This window comes from Sinocyclocheilus anshuiensis, unplaced genomic scaffold (assembly GCF_001515605.1).
Source record: "Sinocyclocheilus anshuiensis isolate Anshui unplaced genomic scaffold, SAMN03320099.WGS_v1.1 scaffold1368, whole genome shotgun sequence".
NCBI lineage: Eukaryota > Metazoa > Chordata > Actinopteri > Cypriniformes > Cyprinidae > Sinocyclocheilus > Sinocyclocheilus anshuiensis.
The window spans coordinates 44,717-64,506 of record NW_015544200.1 but is presented as its reverse complement, the minus strand read 5'-3'; the positions used below and the strand labels follow the sequence as shown (position 1 = coordinate 64,506).

The 19,790-nt window shown below is 35.5% G+C and overlaps 1 pseudogene; it reads left to right on the top strand.

Moving 5' to 3' along the window:
- Positions 1–19,790, top strand: part of LOC107696800 (sodium channel protein type 4 subunit alpha-like) — a 51,616-nt pseudogene that overhangs the window by 22,186 nt on the left and 9,640 nt on the right.

The window sequence follows — 19,790 nt, the reverse complement described above, 5'->3', positions numbered from 1 at the left end:
CGCATAAACACATTTCATTACACCAAATACACAAAATAATGTTCTTTTTAGCAGCATCATATGACCCCTTTAGCTACAAATGAAAATATATATTTTTTTATAAAAAATAAATGTAATTGAAAATATTGAATTCCTCAATCAAAAAGAATAATAGTGTATCAGTGATACTAAAATAACACTGCCCTGATGATCAAATAAATCACAGCATTTACACTCATCAGAGTGAATTAACCTATTGTCTCTGCATTATACATTGCAAGAAAAAGTATACAAACATCAAAAAATGGCATCATTGCTTTTAAGAAACCCTAATAAAATAAAATGAAATAAAAAAAGAGATATTTAAGGATATGTTGCTAGAAGGTTTACCCAAAATGCACTATTAATCTAAACCCACTGTGTTAGTCCTCTCATACAGAGCTCAAACCAATCCTCATGTGTCATCTAAAAGGGTCACCAGTCCAATGCAGTCTAGTAACCACTAACCTCTAAGCTAATAAACCTGCAGTGGTTCTCCTATGGGAAAGAGGCAAGAGATTATGATGCACTCTCCTAAACATCTCAGAGTGCATTGATGCATTGAGGATTACTATTGTGTGCAAGACATGACATGAACCATTCCTCAAATCATGTTTCTTGTTGAGGAGAGGTGTGCTGTGTGATCAGACTTATGATTTCTACCTGATGCATGGAAAATAAAAAAACAGGTGAAAATATACAGACTTACATTAAAGGAGGGGCCCGAGCCATATATAGAGACCTGAATATCATAGAGACTCGAGACTTCTGATCTGAAGGTCGTTAGTAACCAGCCCAACCAATTTCTCAGAAAACAAGACTTCAGTTTGCATCTCAAGTAAATGTATCTTGATTTAAGGATGTTTTGATATTTGTATTGGAACACAAAACAAAACTAGGAAGATATATATATATATATATATAATTTTTTTTTTTGCAGTGCATGCAATATTTAATGCCATGACTTTATTGAATTTAAGACTTTCTGCTCCGATTTAAGACTGTTTTAGGCCTTAATTTGTGGAAAGATGAATTAAGACTTGCGACATTTTTAACACCCAAATATTAAAAAATTATGATTATGATACCCATGTTTGTTAATGTGAAATTCTGCACTGTTAGGGTTAAGATTATTAAAGGGGTCATATGATGCTTTTTTAAAGATCATTTTTTTGTGTATTTGGTGTAACAGAATATGTTGACATGCTTTAATGTTCAAAAAACACATTATTTTTCAAATACTGTACATTATTGTAGGTCCTCTATGCCCCGCCTCTCTCAAACGCTTCGTTTTCTACAGAGTCCCTCTCATATGACCCCTTTAATTATTTTGAGAAACAAAAATAAACCAAAAACAGAATAATTGACAGAAGAATGTTATAAATTGCAAGATGCAATTTCATTGCATTTAACTCGAGAATTTAACTAATTTACTGGCTGAATTAAAGGTCAAACTACTGAATAACGTTTAGTCAACATGCACAAAGTGCAAGCTTTCGTTATTTAGGCCCAATCCCAATTCTATTTTACTTTCATCTCTCTCTCTCTCCATCTCTCTCTCTCTCTCTCTCTTTAGGGTTTAGCGATTTATAATTATTGGGGGTACTAGCCCTCCTCAATGTCTATGGTTGTTATCGCCCTGATCAAACATGAAAATATGTTGTGGCACTATCGTGCAGTCTGTAGTGATATGACGTTAGCAAACTTTAGCGATTTTTTGCAAACATTTCTTTGAGTAACATGACCGTAAATATGAACTCACGATTGAAAGTAACAAAACAAATAATTACTTTTCTCTTTAATTTTATTTAAGATTAATAAAATTAATCTTTATTAATGCCAAAATTGCTTACATTTATGTGTCTTTTTGTTCACTCGGGCAGCCATGTTGCTGCTGAAGCCGGTTTACGCTGAGATAATTCATACCCCTTCATTTGAAGTGTGGTCCTGAAAAATCTTTGTTTGAAGGGCTATCTGGCCCTTCCCCTTACCCCTACCCCTCCAACCAAAAGAGAATTGAAACACCCCTACCCCTTCATGTGAACGGAAAGGGGAAGGGCTAAGGGGTATAATTGGGATTGGGCATTAGCATTGGGTTTTGTAATTACTTGAGATTATTCAAAGTTTCACTTGCCTTAGTAACTACGAACCTCATCCTATGAGCCTTTATAACTAACATCAACCTCACCCAGTAAGAAGAAACAATGATCTGTATTTTGTGTCTGTCTGTGAGGTGGGTTTAACACTTTGCTCTCCTCAGCTCATGGCACACACCCCAAAGAGGATTTCCCCTCTACATTCACATCTGATCCCTCCTAAGCCCTTTTGTTGGTTTGTTAATGGCTGTTTTTACGACAACAGAACATTGGGGATTTGCACTGCTCTTTTCTCTCTCTCTCTCTCTCTCTCTTTCTGTCTTAGAAACAGAGAGTGACATGTAATGAGATACAGACAGAAAACACCCTAACATTAGATGCACTAAAATCAGACCAATTTATTACTCTTGGAATGGAATTAGAGTAATATTGTGCAAAGACAGCTTATTTATACGGCTTAAATTCATTTTGAATTTCTGTTGTAAAATAATTTCTTTGCAAATTGGGGACGAATAAAAAATGCAGTCAAAATGCCACTATATAATGTATTTTTTGGAAACAAGTCGAAATGGGTAAAAATGGCATTATTGATCAAAAAAGACACATCGGTGTATAAGTCACATTTTCAACAAGGTACGTTCTCAGAACTTTGGCTAACATTCCGGCAAGGTTCTCTCAAACGTATTAATAAATGTTCTTCCGGTAATTATAACTTAATGTTCGTTCTCAAATGTTCTCAAAATGTTAGCACAAAGACGTTATTTATACATAGTTCATGGAACGTTTTATTTCTGAAACGTTCATCTAATGTTTTTTTTTTTATGTTACCTGCTGTAGAACGTTCAGAGGACATTCCAAAAAAAAAAGTTCCCAGAATGTTTGCCAAATTAAAAATTTAAATGGAATGTTCTCTTAACATAACAAAAAAAAAAAAACATTTAAAAAAAGTTCATTTCCCCTCAATCCATAATGAATCCTTTCAATTTAATGGTATTCAGAACAAAACAGAAATGAAAATAGAATTAAAAAAATATAGTGACATTCAATATAAACAACTTTTATTATAAACAACAACCCTAAACAAATTTATTTGGCAGCAGCTAGTGTTAGATGCTATTTACAAGTGAAAACAGCATATTTTCTTAGCAACAGATGCTATTTACACTAAGTGCAAATAGAAATGGATTCTATTTACACTATGTAAAAACAGCAGCATGTTCTTTGCAATAAGTGTAAATAGATGCTATTTATACTCAGTGGAAAAAATGGCAGATATTTGCACATTAGAATTGTAGTATACTATAAATCAGTATGCAGTAATAACATACTGAGTGTAACTTATCATATTCATTAAAATTATTCATAATGGATGCCACATTATATTGGGACAATAAAGCCCTCCCTACCCCTAACCAATAAACACTTTATTATTTCCACTTTTCGAATATTTCCTTATTTTTTTATTGAAAATAAATGTATTTTCAATTTGATATGTGATGGGAAAAGAGAGAAGAATGAGTTCGGCAAAAGGCGGATTCGAAATCGGGTAGATCACTCCCACGCACCTTACGTCCTACCCACCGTTCCTGTTGCTTGACACAGACCTGTTGTAATGTTGTCTGTTCCAACCAGACATTGGTGGGCGGGGCTAGTGTAAATAGCCAACAAGACGGGCTATTTGTACTTTCAAATAAACTTGGGCTCACGTACCTCGATCATTTGGTACAAATCCAAATGTGTGTGCTTATATGGCTCAGGTCTCTTCATGTGCCATATGTCTGTGAGATTTGTTTGGTTGTTTTGTAGTGTACCCAGTGAAAATCATAAGCCTGCTTTCTTATAAAATACATAATAATAGCACACCTGTGTCTGTGCCACAGATTATGTTTAACAGAAACACAAATATATGTGTGATTAGCCTGCTGTCAAGTGCTCGCATACGCGCTAAATTCTTCAGCAGCTGATATGAAAGGTCAGCACTTACATGTGAGTGGGCAGAACCCGAGAGACACTCTTATTACCATCACCTCCAGGACACGGTTACTATAGAGACCTGAGTACCTCCGTCCTCATGGCAACCTCAATCCAGACTAATGCATGGATTTAACCTGCTAACTCACGCTGAACTGGACCAGACCTACAGGAAAGAGGAAAAAAGCAGAAATGAGATCTCATTAATCATTCAGTTGTTTCTCCTGGTTCTTAGATGCGAGAACGATTTGAAATATCTAAAATCTTCATCACTAAATCTCCACTAAAACTAAAGTTTCAGAAGAGATCTCAAAAATGACTCAAACTGTGCTCAGATTTGCCAAGATACATCAAAAACAGGGATCTCAGTATCTTACAGTAAATGTTTATTGCTCAAAGAATGCTCTTATATAGCTCATGAGACTTAATCATTTGAGCATCAACTTTGTTTAGTGTATCAAATTATGCATACACTACTGTTCAAATGTTTGGGGTGTTTTTTATTTATTTAAACAAATTAACACTTTTATTCAACAAGGACACATTAAATTGATCAAAAGTGACAGTGAAGACATTTATGATGTTACAAAATATTTCTGTTTCAAAAACATGCTGTTTGTTTTTTAACTTTCTAGTCACCAAAAAATCCTGAAAAATATGTATCATGGTTTACACAAACATATGAAGCAGCGCAACTGTTTTCAACATTGGTAATAATCAGAAATGTTTCTTGAGCAGCAAATTATCATATTAGAATGATTTCTGAAGGATCATGTGACACTGAAGACTGGAGTAATGATGCTGAAAATTCAGCTTTACATCACAGGAATAAATTATATTTTACAATATATTCCAATAGAAAATAGTTTTTAAAATTGTAATAATTTTTCACAATATTACTGTTTTTACTGTTTTTTTTTTTTTTAAATAAATGCAGCTTTGGTTCAAAACCATGAAAAAATGCACTGACCCCAAACTTTTAACTAGTAGCTCATAAAGATATTCACGTATGTCAACAATTCTCTCATTAGTGCCTATTTTTAATTCTCCTTTTAAGAGAATTTTAGGAGAATCATCTAAAATAACATTCTAGATTTCTCCTCCTGTCTATGACACGCAGGTTTTATCGCTACAGCGTGGTATTGTACTGCACTGTATTATATAAACCTGTGTGTGTTTGAACACATTGTTAGGGAGATCATGGTTGCGCGTTCTCTCTCTCTCTTTCTGCCTTTGGGCGAGAGATTTACAGATGGCCTCGTTTTGCGGCTCTGCTGTCCAGCTGTTGGCAGTTCCATTACTAAATGATCCCTCTGTCAGATTGACATGTGTCTGGCCTCTGCTTGGCCTGTCACTCAAACTTAATGTCACCATGGTAACAGAGAGAAAGAGAGGATGGACTGAGGATGGAAGGAAAAAAATTAACTGCAACCCGATACCCATCTGTTTACTTATAATCTTCCTTTTGGGCCTCAACGCATGTGACTGCTGTGCTGCTTTACTGGAACTGAGCTGGTTTTCTCTATATTTGAATATGCTATAAAAATATATGCACAACCATTCGGACGTTTGGAATCACTATATTAGCAATGACACATTAAAATGAATTGATAAAAATTATATTTAAAATAAATGCTGTTCTTTTGAATGTTCTATTCATCAAAAAATCCTGAAAAAGAAAATGTATCACAGTGTCCACAAAAATATGAAGCATTGATAATAATATTAAGAAATGTTTCTTGAGCAGCAAATCAGCATATTAGAATGATTTCTGAAGGATCATGTGACGCTGAAGACTGGAGTAATGATGCTGAAAATTCAGCGTGGCATCACAGGAATAAATGACAATTTACAATATATTAGAACAGAAAATAGTTACTTTAAACTGAAATAATATTTCATAATATTACAAATTTTACTGTATTTTTGGTCAAATAAATGAAGTCTTGGTGAGCATAAAATACTTCTTTCAAAAACATAAAATCTTACTGATCCCAAACTTTTGAAAAGTAGTTCATATTACTTAAAATTGTCTTTCATATATTTAAACATCATGGTAGTATTTGTTATACTGACTTTAAACTATGCCAATTCAAGTAAAAAATATTTCCATTTTTATACGTAATACAGTAAAATAAATATTCTATATTAATGACAAGTTATTAGAAATCACTTTTTTTGTAGCTGAAGTCAAAAATGAAAACATGCCAATTGAAGTAAGAAAAAATATTTCCATTTTCATAAGTAATACAGTAAATCTACAATAATGACACGTTATTAGAAATCACTTTTTTGTAGCTAAAGTCAAAAATGAAAACATGCCAATTCAAGTAAGAAAAAAATATTTCAATTTTTATACATAATACAGTAAAAAACATATTCTACAATGACAAGTTATTAGAAATCACTTTTTTGTAGCTAAAGTCAAAAATGAAAACATGCCAATTGAAGTAAGAAAAAATATTTCCATTTTTATATGTAATACAGTAAAAACATATTCTACAATAATGACAAGTTATTAGAAATCACTTTTTTGTAGCTAAAGTAAAAAATGAAAACATGCCAATTCAAGTAAGAACAAAATATTTCCATTTTCATAAGTAATACAGTAAAAAAAATATTCTACAATAATGACAAGTTATTAGAAATCACTTTTTTTGTAGCTAAAGTCAAAAATGAAAACATGCCAATTGAAGTAAGAAAAAAATATTTCCATTTTCATAAGTAATACAGTAAAAAAAATTCTACAATAATGACAAGTTATTAGGAAATCACTTTTTTGTAGCTAAAGTCAAAAATGAAAACATGCCAACTGAAGTAAGAAAAAAATATTTCCATTTTCATAAATAATACAGTAAAAACATATTCTACAATAATGACAAGTTATTAGAAATCACTTTTTTGTAGCTAAAGTCAAAAATGAAAACATGCCAATTGAAGTAAGAAAAAAATATGTCCATTTTCATAAGTAATACAGTAAAACAATATTCTACAATAATGACAAGTTATTAGAAATCACTTTTTTTGTAGCTAAAGTCAAAAATGAAAACATGCCAATTGAAGTAAGAAAAAATATTTCCATTTTCATAAGTAATACAGTAAAAAAAATTCTACAATAATGACAAGTTATTAGAAATATTTTTTTTGTAGCTAAAGTCAAAAATGAAAACATGCCAATTGAAGTAAGAAAAAAATATTTCCATTTTCATAAGTAATACAGTAAAAAAAATTCTACAATAATGACAAGTTATTAGAAATCACTTTTTTGTAGCTAGTCAAAAATGAAAACATGCCAATTCAAGTAAGAAAAAAATATTTCCATTTTTATACATAATACAGTAAAAAAAACATATTCTACAATAATGACAAGTTATTAGAAATCACTTTTTTGTAGCTAAAGTCAAAAATGAAAACAAACTTAAAAAGAAAATTAGAAAATGTTGGGGTTGGAATGAGGCCTGAACTTGCTTTTGCCACATCCGCCCATGTTTCTATGCTTTATGCTCCTTTGACTCACATTGTCATTCCTGTTAAATATCTTCATGTTTCCTCCATTCACAGGAAGTGCCCTGATGGGTTTGACTGTTTAAAGACAGGTCGTAATCCAAACTACGGCTACACAAGCTTTGACACCTTTGGCTGGGCCTTCTTGGCTCTCTTCAGACTAATGACACAAGACTACTGGGAAAACCTCTACCATCAGGTACAAGCCGTGACACTGAAGGAATAATCATCTGTTATCTAAATATTATTACATACATCTCTTCTTCCTCTCCATGACAGACTTTACGGTCAGCAGGGAAGACCTACATGATTTTCTTTGTGCTGGTGATATTTCTGGGTTCGTTCTACCTAGTGAACTTGATCCTGGCTGTCGTGGCCATGGCGTATGAGGAGCAAAACCAGGCGACCATTGCAGAGGCCTGGGCAAAAGAAAGAGAGTTTCAGCTGGCGATGGAACAGCTACGCAAGGAACAGAGGGTAATTTGACAACTAGCAGTCTGAAATAAGTACCAAAGTAATACCAAATACAATTGTATCTTGCCTTTCCTTTTATGGCTGTCAATTCCCAGTGGATAAAATCAAGTAAAATGGATTGCGAACGTCATTTCATGTTGATTTTGAATACAAATTAAAATAATGAAATAGTGCTCTTTTCCCAGCGCCTTCCTAAAATGTGTTGCTTTACACTGCAAGAAACATGTATAGTACTGTAGGAAAATACACAATTATTATAGAATTATTATACTCATTGCATTTAATTTCAATGGCAAATTCAGCTCAAGCACATCTGATTTTTCTGTTCTCGTTGGTATTAGGCATTATCAAAACAGCGCAGAAAGGAGGCTGAGATGGCCCTGGCAGCGGATTTATCTCCATCACCTTTCTCACGGAAAGACTCGGTGAAATGCCGAAGTAGAATGAGATCCCACAGAACGCTTTCAGAGGAGATTGAGGAGAACTCTTTGCCAAAATTTGACCCATTTGATGACAAAGTCAGTACTCTTTCATAACTGTTTTATTTATATTTGGCTTTACGGTACACACAGTAATTTTTCCTGTCTAAAATAAGTTGTCATCTAAAATTTTTTTATAAAAAAAAAAAAGACTGAAAAATGAAAAAATACACAAAAATGATTTTAAAGACTTATTGTCAATTTTTGTGTGTGTGTATAAAACCAAATACAAATTTTAAGATAAAATATATCACATTTTCTAAAAAAAAAAAAATGTAAAAAAGAAAGAAAGAAAGAAAAAATATTTGCTTCTGTCTTCAATATTGTAGTATCATTGATATACTATAATAGTTTTCGTTAATATTTTGAATTAGGTTTTATTATCACATTTTCTGTCTTCCCTTTAATTTTAATTAATTGTAGTTTTATCAATTTTGTTGTGTTTTTGTCATTTTTATAAATGACTCATTCATTTTATAAATCTATATAGTATTTTTAAAAATTTGTATTTATTCGTTTATTTTAATACTTCAACTTAAACTAAACGAAAATGAGAATTTTTGCCTTGTCAACTAGCTGAAATAAATTTGTTTACTTTTTATATTTTATTTTAATTAATGCTTATTATGAGTTTAGTTTTAGTTAACGATAATAACACTGCTGTCTTGTTAAATGAGTATCTTGTCTTTCTTATCATATACCTTCTAATCTCTTTCAAACTCCTGTCCTCCAGCCAGCTCACCCTCTCCTAGCCACTCTCTCCTCCCATCCTCTGAGCACCCGTCGCGGAAGCCAACTCAGCATCTTTACCTTCCGGCCACGCAACAGTTCAGAGGCCGACTTTGCAGACGACGAACACAGCATCCATGATGATGGACGGAGCCGAGCGGGTTCCATGGCTATACCATGGAACAAGCGTCGTACGGGTAGCATCAAGAGTCACTCGTCACAGGTGTTCATGCCCACCCTCACCCTTAACGGCAGACTAAACCTTCCTCTGGACCAGAACGGCATCACCAGCATCGGCGCACACACCCCAACCGCTGTTCCAGCGTTCAGCATGGAAAAGGTCAGGGAGGATATGGTATGGTCTTACCCATTACACCTAGTTTATATAATAATAAAAAAAAAAGTCATTTACTCACCCTCATGTTCCTGGAATCCTACGTTTGTCCTTCATATAACACAAAAGTAGTTATCAAGAAGAATGTCCAGGCAAATCTTTTAGCTTCCATCTTATGGAAAAGAGTTGAGGATGGAGTTGAAGAGTTGAGGATGGAGTTGAAGAGTTGAGTGAGAGAAATGTTGATAGAATAATAATAAATAATAATAATAATAATAATTTGATAAGGAAACATTAATAAAAAATTGACTATTTTAACCCTATAAAGCCTACTGTATCAGATTTAATATGCAAATTTACAAGGCATCTAAATGATCAACAATCACAATTTTGTTTAAAAAAGAACCTGTTGTACACAACATTCTTCATGCCTGCCTTATGTCATCTGATTGTCATTTTATAAATGGTCTTTTATTATTATTTTAGTATAATTCTAAAGATCTTATTGATGACATTACAAGCTATCAAAATTTCATTGCACCTTTTGGCCATATAAATATCAGCAACTGCACCAAATAGATTATTATTTTTTTGTCTAAAGATTCAATAAACTTCTAAAAAACACAGATTTTTCTGACTATTATTTCATATATGAGGCTTTACAGGGTTAACCAACATGTGTGTGTATGCTTGTTAAAGTATCGTGCCATTAGTGGCAGCTTCTGAGGAACGTTTCAAATCGGTCACTTACGAGGTTCCACTTTAGTTCCAATGCAGATTTAAAGGAAGTTACCTACGTCGGTAGGAGACAATGAGGAAGTTCACTAGGTTTTGGAAAAGATTTGATGTTTTTGTGTTCGCTTTGATTTGACAGGAGCCAGTGTGTCAGAATGAACAGACCACAGCAGCTGCCAAGCTGACTGTCGATGTGCAGGAGGAAGTCCCGGCCCCTCGCAGGAAGAGAGGACTGAGCTCTGTCAGCTTCTTCAGTGAAGCCATGAATGGTGTGACAGACTAAAATTGTTTAGGAAAAATAAAAGACACAAATGAGTCAATTGTTGTCATGCTGTAAGAGTACAGACTATAAAATCAACGTTGATACCAGCTTAGATCATTGAATCTGAGAACAATTTGATGAGAACTGTTTGAGTTCACATTGAGAATCCTCACTTTTGATTGCAGACTTTTGTACCTTGACACATCTGAGCACAGTTTGAGACTGTTGAGCTCTCTTCTGAAACTTTTTCTGATGAGACAAAAAAGGAGAAGCAAAAGTATCTGATTGCTCTTCGTTTAATCTCACGGCTGTCAAGGAGAAATCATTTAGCTACTAAAAGATGATTCAAAAGATTAAAATGATTTAATCTAAAACGCCCATGATTTTTATTTCTCCTCTTAGAACTTGAAGAGGCCCATCAGAAGTGTCCTCCATGCTGGTATGAATTTGCGAAGAAGTACCTGGTTTGGACATGCTCTCCAGCCTGTCTGAGAGTGAAGGAAGGGCTTAAAGTCATGGTGATGGACCCTTTCCTGGACCTTGCAATTACTATTTGCATTGTACTCAACACATTGTTCATGGCGCTGGAGCACTACCCCATGACTGATGAATTCAACAGCATGCTGAGCGTTGGAAACCTGGTGAGGACAATTACAGTAATAGTGGCATCTCAAAAACTGTGGTTGAACATCTCAACCAGCCCTGTTTCTTTCATTTCAATGTAAAGGTTTGTTCTTGCTTACCAGGTGTTCACTGGAATCTTCACAGCAGAGATGGTGATGAAGATCTTTGCTTTGGATCCATATTATTACTTTCAGCAAGGCTGGAACATTTTTGATGGAATTATTGTTTCTTTGAGTCTGATGGAGTTGGGCCTTTCCAACGTGGAGGGTCTATCTGTCCTCCGCTCGTTCAGACTGGTAAGTTTCGACTCTGCTTGGAAACAGACATAGTAAATTCACTAGATTGGACAGTGAGGATTGCCACATGCACAATATATGAGAAATGCCATAAGGGGACGTGAATGTCTTTGAGTGAATCATTGATTCATTGATTGTAATTAGGAGGCATTTGTGTACTTGACACACTGAATCCATTAGCACAGACACTCCATTAAAGTTTTAAAAATCAACAAATCTGTATTTTTGCTATGTGTAAATTGCAGCATGAACAGTGCATCTGAACTTGTCTCCCCTTTGAACTCAAGTGTCTTGTTATTCATTATCAGGTTAAAGCTACACAGAGGCATCTCAAAAACTGTGGTTGAACATCTCAACCAGCCCTGTTTCTTTCATTTCAATGTAAAGGTTTGTTCTTGCTTACCAGGTGTTCACTGGAATCTTCACAGCAGAGATGGTGATGAAGATCTTTGCTTTGGATCCATATTATTACTTTCAGCAAGGCTGGAACATTTTTGATGGAATTATTGTTTCTTTGAGTCTGATGGAGTTGGGCCTTTCCAACGTGGAGGGTCTATCTGTCCTCCGCTCGTTCAGACTGGTAAGTTTCGACTCTGCTTGGAAACAGATTTGCAGCATGAACAGTGCATCTGAACTTGTCTCCCCTTTGAACTCAAGTGTCTTGCTATTCATTATCAGGTTAAAGCTACACAGAGCTTTTAACATCCTTTTATATTGTGATAAACACTGTTATTAAGCAGCGCTGTGTGTGTACAATAAAAATGACTTTCTTCATGGCTTCACCCACATGTGCATGTTTGGCAGAGCAGTAATCCTTTATCCATTAGGGAGATTAAATATGTTGGAGTTGACATCTTAAAAAGTGGGCTACACTTTTAGTTCAACATCAGTCACAATGCAAACTGAATATAGGCCATGCTTTAGCTAAAATAAAATATCAGTGACATCAGCTGAAAACAAAGAATGTTTTTGGTGTCAAATAACATGACTGATCTAAAATGTACTTGCCCTCAGGCCATCCAAGATGTATGTGTGTTTGTTTCTTCATCGGAACAGATTTGCAGAAATTTAGCATTACGTTCACAATAATCCACAAAACTCGTGTCCATCGGTCATCATTTTGTGAAGTGAAAAGCTGTTTGTAAGAAACAAATCCATCATTAAGACACTTTCAACTTCAAACCATTTCTTCCGGCTAAAATATCCTCTATCCATAATAATGCTTTCTCCAGTGAAAAAGTCATCTGCCCCAAACAGTCCCAAACTGTTCTAAACAATTATGTCAGTGGCTTTCGATGTGAGAGGATGACAGGAGATGGACTTTCACTGGAGGAAGCGCTATTATGGATTATTGTGCATTTTGCCCAGAAGTCACAGACCGAAGTTAAAGCGCCTTAATGATGAATTAGTTTCTTACAAACATGCAACTTTTCACATCACAAGATGTTAATTGATGGACTGGAGTTGTGTGGATGATTTATGGATTATTGTGATGTTTTTATCAGCTGTTTAGACTCTCATTCTAACGGCACCCATTCACTGCAAAGGATCCATTGGTGAGCAAGTGATGTAATGCTAAATTTCTCCAAATCTGTTCTGATGAAGAAACAAACTCATCTATATCTTGGATGACCTGAGGGTGAGTACATTTTCAGTAAATTTTAATTTTTGGGTGAACTATAAATATCAATACTGAATGAAATATGTTCGGTATTTTGTCCTCAGCTGAGAGTTTTTAAACTAGCAAAGTCATGGCCCACCCTCAACACGCTGATAAAGATCATCGGTAACTCTGTGGGCGCCTTGGGGAACCTGACGCTAGTCTTGGCCATCATCGTCTTCATCTTCGCTGTAGTGGGCATGCAGCTGTTTGGAAAGAACTATCAGGACTGCGCGTGTAAGATCAGCTACGACTGCACCCTTCCTCGCTGGCACATGAAGGACTTCTTCCACTCGTTCCTCATCGTGTTCCGGGTCTTGTGTGGAGAGTGGATCGAGACCATGTGGGATTGTATGGAGGTGGCCGGACAGCCGCTTTGCATTCTGGTCTTCATGCTGGTCATGGTCATAGGAAACCTGGTGGTGAGTACAGACTGTTTTCTGCTCAGGTTTTGCTAATGAGATTAACACGGTGCTGTGGAATAATTGATTCAACATTCTGCAGTAAAATATCACTCATCAGACTTTTTCTTCTCGCATAATAAAATAATTTAAACTCATATCAATATTTCATGTCCATTTATTTATAAAATAAATTATATTTGTGAGATATTAAGGAAACAAGCCTGGACTGTTACTGTACAAAGTTGTGATGATCAGGGCGGGATTACTCTTGTTCCTAATTGATTGATTAAAGGGGTCATATGATGCGATTTAAATTTTTCCTTTCTCTTTGAAGTGTTACAAGCTCTTGGTGCATAAAGAAGATCTGTAAAGTTGCAAAGACTAAAGTCTCAAATCCAAAGAGATATTCTTTATAAAAGTTAAGAGTCAACCACGCCTACCTAAAACGGCTCGTTCTAACACGCCCCCACATGTCTACGTCACGATGTGGGAAGATTTGCATAACGCCACCCAAATGTTCACGCAAAGAAAGAAGGCGTAACTTTTATTCTCGCTGTAGTATTGTTGTTGCCGGGCAGTGTAGAGTAGGGCTTGTTGTTTGTCATTTCTCCGATCACAAATGCAGACATGGTTTTATGTTTACGCCGCGCGATGCAACGCAACACGTAAAAAGACAGTATAAGTCATTATAATCCGTAATTATGACCCCACTGGATGCAACAAGTGCCTCGTTTATAATGGGTTTTAATGTTTTTGTCTCGTCGTGCCGGGACACAGCATCACAGTATGGTAAGGGCTTAACAATTCCGTCACACGCTTGAGGTATTCGGCCAATCACAATGCACTGGATAGCTGGCCAATCAGAGCACACCTCGCTTTTCAGACCGATGAGCTTTGTAAAAATCGATGCGTTTCAGAAAGGCGGGGGATAGAGGAGAAACAATAATGTACAGTATGTGGAAAATAATGTGTTTTTTGAACCTTAAATCGCATAAACACATTTCATTACACCAAATAATGTTCTTTTTAGCAACATCATATGACCCCTTTAATATTTTGTCATCATTGCCTCACTCTTTTGTCATTCTTGCCTAAAAAAGAAAAGGAGTTGTTAGACAGAATGTACAAGCTAATAAGAAAGTGCATATTTATACCGTCGCGCTTCTAGGACCACACGATATGGTGTTTTTCTTGGAGCTTGGCAGTATAAATTACCACCTACCTTTGTTGTATACAAAAAAAAAAACATGCAAAATGTTTGAGTAAATTATTCCTTTAAGGACAAACTTGACAAAATGGATGTATGCATTGGCTAATTCAGACACTAACCTTCTCTGGTGGAACATTTGATAACGTGATATTTCAACACAGGATTTCACAGGATTATTATTGAAATGACTCTAGGTTGGGGTCATGATGGCTATTGAACTATTAAGTGACTCTAAAACATTTAGATGTCACAATTGTTTATTGACACTAATGTCAGACCTGCTAAACTCGACAAAAAACATAACATAACATCACACATAGAAAAGTTTTATTTTGATACGTTAAATTGGCATAAATATGGTTTATTATTCTTTGCATTTCAATATATTTTGAAGATAAACCATCATAGCCTAAGAAAAATCTCACATGACATGGCATTAGAAAAAAAAAAAATTCTCCCAGATGTTCTTCTAATATCCAGTTGTGACCAGAAAATACCTCTAAGAAGACTAAATGAAGGTCCTTTCCCAGAAAATAAGATGCCACTAAACTTTCCTTCCTAGGTTTTCCTGTTTTGACATGACGACTGTCCTAAAAGATGACATGATGTCATGTTAGCAATTTTATTCTTTAAAGTGACAAGTGCAAATATATTCACTCTCTATGAAATGACTTGTAAATAGTGTGTACAATAATCACAAACATGGATATTCATTGGTCAAAAGGTGTGGGAATCGTGGTTGATACCATCACACTGTATATATAGGCTAGTTTCCCAAATGTGTTTGGCAGATTGTAAACATACATAAATGAATCCTCAGGGTAGATGCCATATTTAAGCTGATGCAAATGAAAATGAGCCAGTGAAGGATAGAAACAGCTTGTTTAATTGGTTAGACATCTTCTACAGTTGTTTGTGCACTAGAATACTTTTCTGAAAGAAGTTTTCAACATATTTGTCAGCTATATGATTGACACCAAGATACACAACAGTACAACCTATAGAACACACTGCACAGTCATGTTTACATTTGCGTCACATGAAAAAATAGCATGTACCCTGACTAAGGTCCTTTCCAAGAAAATAAATCAGCAAATTTGAGTTTTAACCTCCTTATTTTACCCAGGAGGCCCCTGTTGTGTGTTGCATAGAAATTCATTCGTGGAATAGGGTCCACACGGGCTTGTACTTAAGTATACACTTTCCTCTTCTGGCTTTTCCAACTCATAACTGCTAAGTTGTGTACTCTATAAATGCAGAAACAGCTGTTTGTCACTGGTAATTGAACTACAGTTCTTTTTAAAGCCGAATAGAGGGACAGACAGCATGGCCTTAACTCAAATCGTGGGGCATTTGGTCCTTTCAAAGCTAGACAGAAAAGGACAAAAAAAAGTGTATGATCTATCAGAAAAGGTCTAGATGTACTAAAGGTCATGTACTGTTAATCACAGATTCACAATTCACATGACAGCATTAATTAAAGTTTCTTTATCCATATGATCTATTAAGTCATAACTGACTGCGTTTAAATTAATAAAAGCATTTTTGAGATTTGTGAAGTGGTCAGCATGTCCTGTGATCCATCAAAGCCACCTGCATAAAAGCTCACCGCTCAAATTAATGCACAACACAGCCAAACTGCATGTAATGTGTGTAAGATTGCAATACAGTTATGAGATAATTATTCCTTCACAAATAAATCTCTCAATGAGTAAAACTGGTTGTGTCTATTATTATAGATATGCAATATTTAAATTATTTTAATAATTATAAAATTATTATTTTTACAATTATTTTTCCTGGTTTAATAAGGTACACTTGTAAGAAAATAGATGTGACTGGGACAGACTTTCAGTATCATCTTCACTTAAAAAGATGCAATCTTATCCTGTTTACGTGAAATGAGCTGCTCCTGAGCAGGTCTGAGTTAACGGACCTGTTGCTATGACAGCAACTCCAGGATGAGCTTCAAAGAACCTAACAATCCTGGATCATGTCAAATCAGCAACAATAAAATCCAGTTAACTGGGTAATCCACATACGAATAACGGACCCCTGACTGCAAGAAAAAAGCCTGTTATGATGAACATGGACATTTTTTGTAAGCGGTTGACATTCCTGCAATTGAACAAGGGCTTATCTTATAAAGACTGTTGTTCCCAGAAACGCAGACTGCCGTTGACGTAACTCAGGGGTGCTCAATCCTGTTCCTGGAGATCTACCAGCCTGCAGAATTCACCTGATTCAACACACCTGTCTGTAATTATCAAGTGCTCCTGAAGATTTTAATTAGCTGGTTCATTTGTGTTTGATCAGGGTTGGAGCTGAACTTTGCAGGACGGTAGATCTTCAGGAACAGGATTGGGCACTCCTGATGTAACTGAAGGTTTTTAGCAATAGTTTGTTGCTTCGCTTACAATATAAAATGAGTGATGTGAAGCCAAGTATGGTGTCCCATACTCGGAATTTGTGCTCTGCATTTAACCCATCCAAGTGCACAAACACAGCAGTGAGTAGTGAACACACACACACACACCCCCGGAACAGTGGGCAACCATTTTTGCTGCAGCACCCAGTGCCTTGCTCAAAGGTCTCACCTCAGTCGTAGTATTGAAGGTGGAAGAGAATGCTCCCTCCCGCCACCTACAATCCCCGCCGGTATCGAGACTCAAACCCATGACCTTTAGGTTACAAGTCCTTTAGGTTACAACTCTCTAATCATTAGGCCACGACTGCCACGACTTCATATCCTAGTCGGATATAAAGATTTTCTGCCATTTCAGTAAATGAACCACTATACATCAGTGTTGGCCCCAAAAATCCCATTTGTCTTTTTGATATGCAATGAGATAATGTCCATCCCAAAACATTCCCAAATGTAGTGCATCCAAATATAACCTTTCCTAACAGATCTGTTTTCTTGATTTCTCTATAGGTGTTGAATCTGTTTCTGGCCCTATTGTTGAGCTTCTTCAGCTCTGATAATTTGTCAGCACCCGACGAAGATGGAGAAATGAACAACCTTCAGATAGCCATCAGTCGAATCCACTTTGGTTTCACTTGGCTGCTGGACGGCATCAAAGATCTCTTCAACGGGAACCTGGCGGGCTGCAGACAGAAGGCCAAAGAGAAGCAGGTGTCACTGAAAGAGAATCACACTGAGTGCAACGGCGGTGTGGGAAGTTTAGAGCAGCATGGAGGGAAGCACATTACTCCAGAAGGAGAGGACAGTTACATTACCAATCCCAACCTTACCATCTGTGTGCCCATTGCGCCAGGAGAGTCGGATGTGGAATTCCCTGAGGAGGAGGATGATGAGGAGACAGAGTCATCAGAGGATGAAGAGCAGAAACTGGTGAGAGGTTATGAGAGGTGATTTATTAGTTTTAGTGTTGGGAATTTGGTTCATTAAGTTCTTGAGGTTGTATAGTCTGATTCACAAGCAAATGACTCATACGAGCTGATTCCTTTTAATGCATTGCTCAAAAATACTCACTAATTATTCTCAAACTCATAAGTTATGATTTGAATTGATTGGTTAATTTAATCTCTTATGCATGTTTCTTAAGAAACAAAATACTTGTTTAGTATATAGTTAGGACCAACTATTTTGCTTTCTTAAAAGTATTAAAGAATTGTTTCCATTTCAGTTCTTTAAAGTTTTATTGAAATTCATTGAAATTTAATTATGATCCCTAATTACTATAGTACATTTGAGAAATAAAACACAAAATAATGCATTTACAAATTTGAACTTAATATGAGAGGTTATGAGAGGTTATTTATGTTCTTGAGGTTGTGTAGTTCACAAACATATGACTCATATGAGCCGATTCTTTTTAATGCATTAGTCAAAACACTCACAATTAATCTCAAGTTATTGATTTAAATTGGTGGGTTAGTTCACTCTCTGCTCCGCTGCTACTTTTGTTATGTCAAATTAAAGACAGTATACATGTTTTCTTTATAATAAATGAGTACTTTAAATTAAATTTTTTTTAAAGTACAAAAAGAATTGTTAATGTAAATCAAAATCATTTCTATTTCAGTTCTGTGAAATGGATCTGAAATTCAGAATCAGAATAAATTAATTATTTTGATAACAATCCCCAAATAGTGTTGTGCATCTGACAGATGAAAAAAAAAAAATTTAATTAATTAAGAGTAATCCAGCCTCACACACACATACAGTATACACACACACACACACTGCTCGCCTCGTAATGTGGAATTACATAAGCAGCACTATTGGATTGTGCTGGCACCTTAGGGCCAGTAATCTCCGTAAATCATTTTAAATATGTTGCCATTACATGCAGGGAAAATCTCATCAAAACTGTATTAAGAAGGCCCACTGTCTAGAGACAGAAACAAGGAGAATACGCGTATATTCAGGCAGATTTAGAATGGCTCTCTCTCTTGCCATCTCAGATTATACTGGAGGTCGCTGACCTTGACTTGTGCGCTTGTGGATTAGATGCATAGGCTAGTATTGCACCATATGTATCTTTGTTCATGCGTTCTATTAGCTCTCTGCATTTTCCATGCCAAACCCAGAGGATTTTTCAATCAATGCTGGTTTCCTGGCTTATACAGTGCCTTGCAAAAGTATTCATACCCCTTCATTTTTTTCACATTTTGTTATGTTGCTGCCTTATGTTAAACTGCTTTAAATTACTTTTTTTCCATATCAATCTACACTCCATACACCACAATGGTAAAGCAAAAAACTGTTTTTTAACATCTTTGTAAATTTATTAAAAATACAAAAATTAAATGATTCCATTGCGTAAGTACTCATACCCTTATCTGGGACAGTTGAAATTTAGCTCAGGAGCATTCATATTGCTTGTAGATGTAACTACACTTCAAGTGAAGGTAACCTGTGGCAAATTCAATTGAATGGGTATAATTTGGAAAGGCACACACGTCTTAATTAAAGGTCTAACAGCTGATAATGCATATCAGAGCAAAAACCAAGCCCTGAGGTCAAA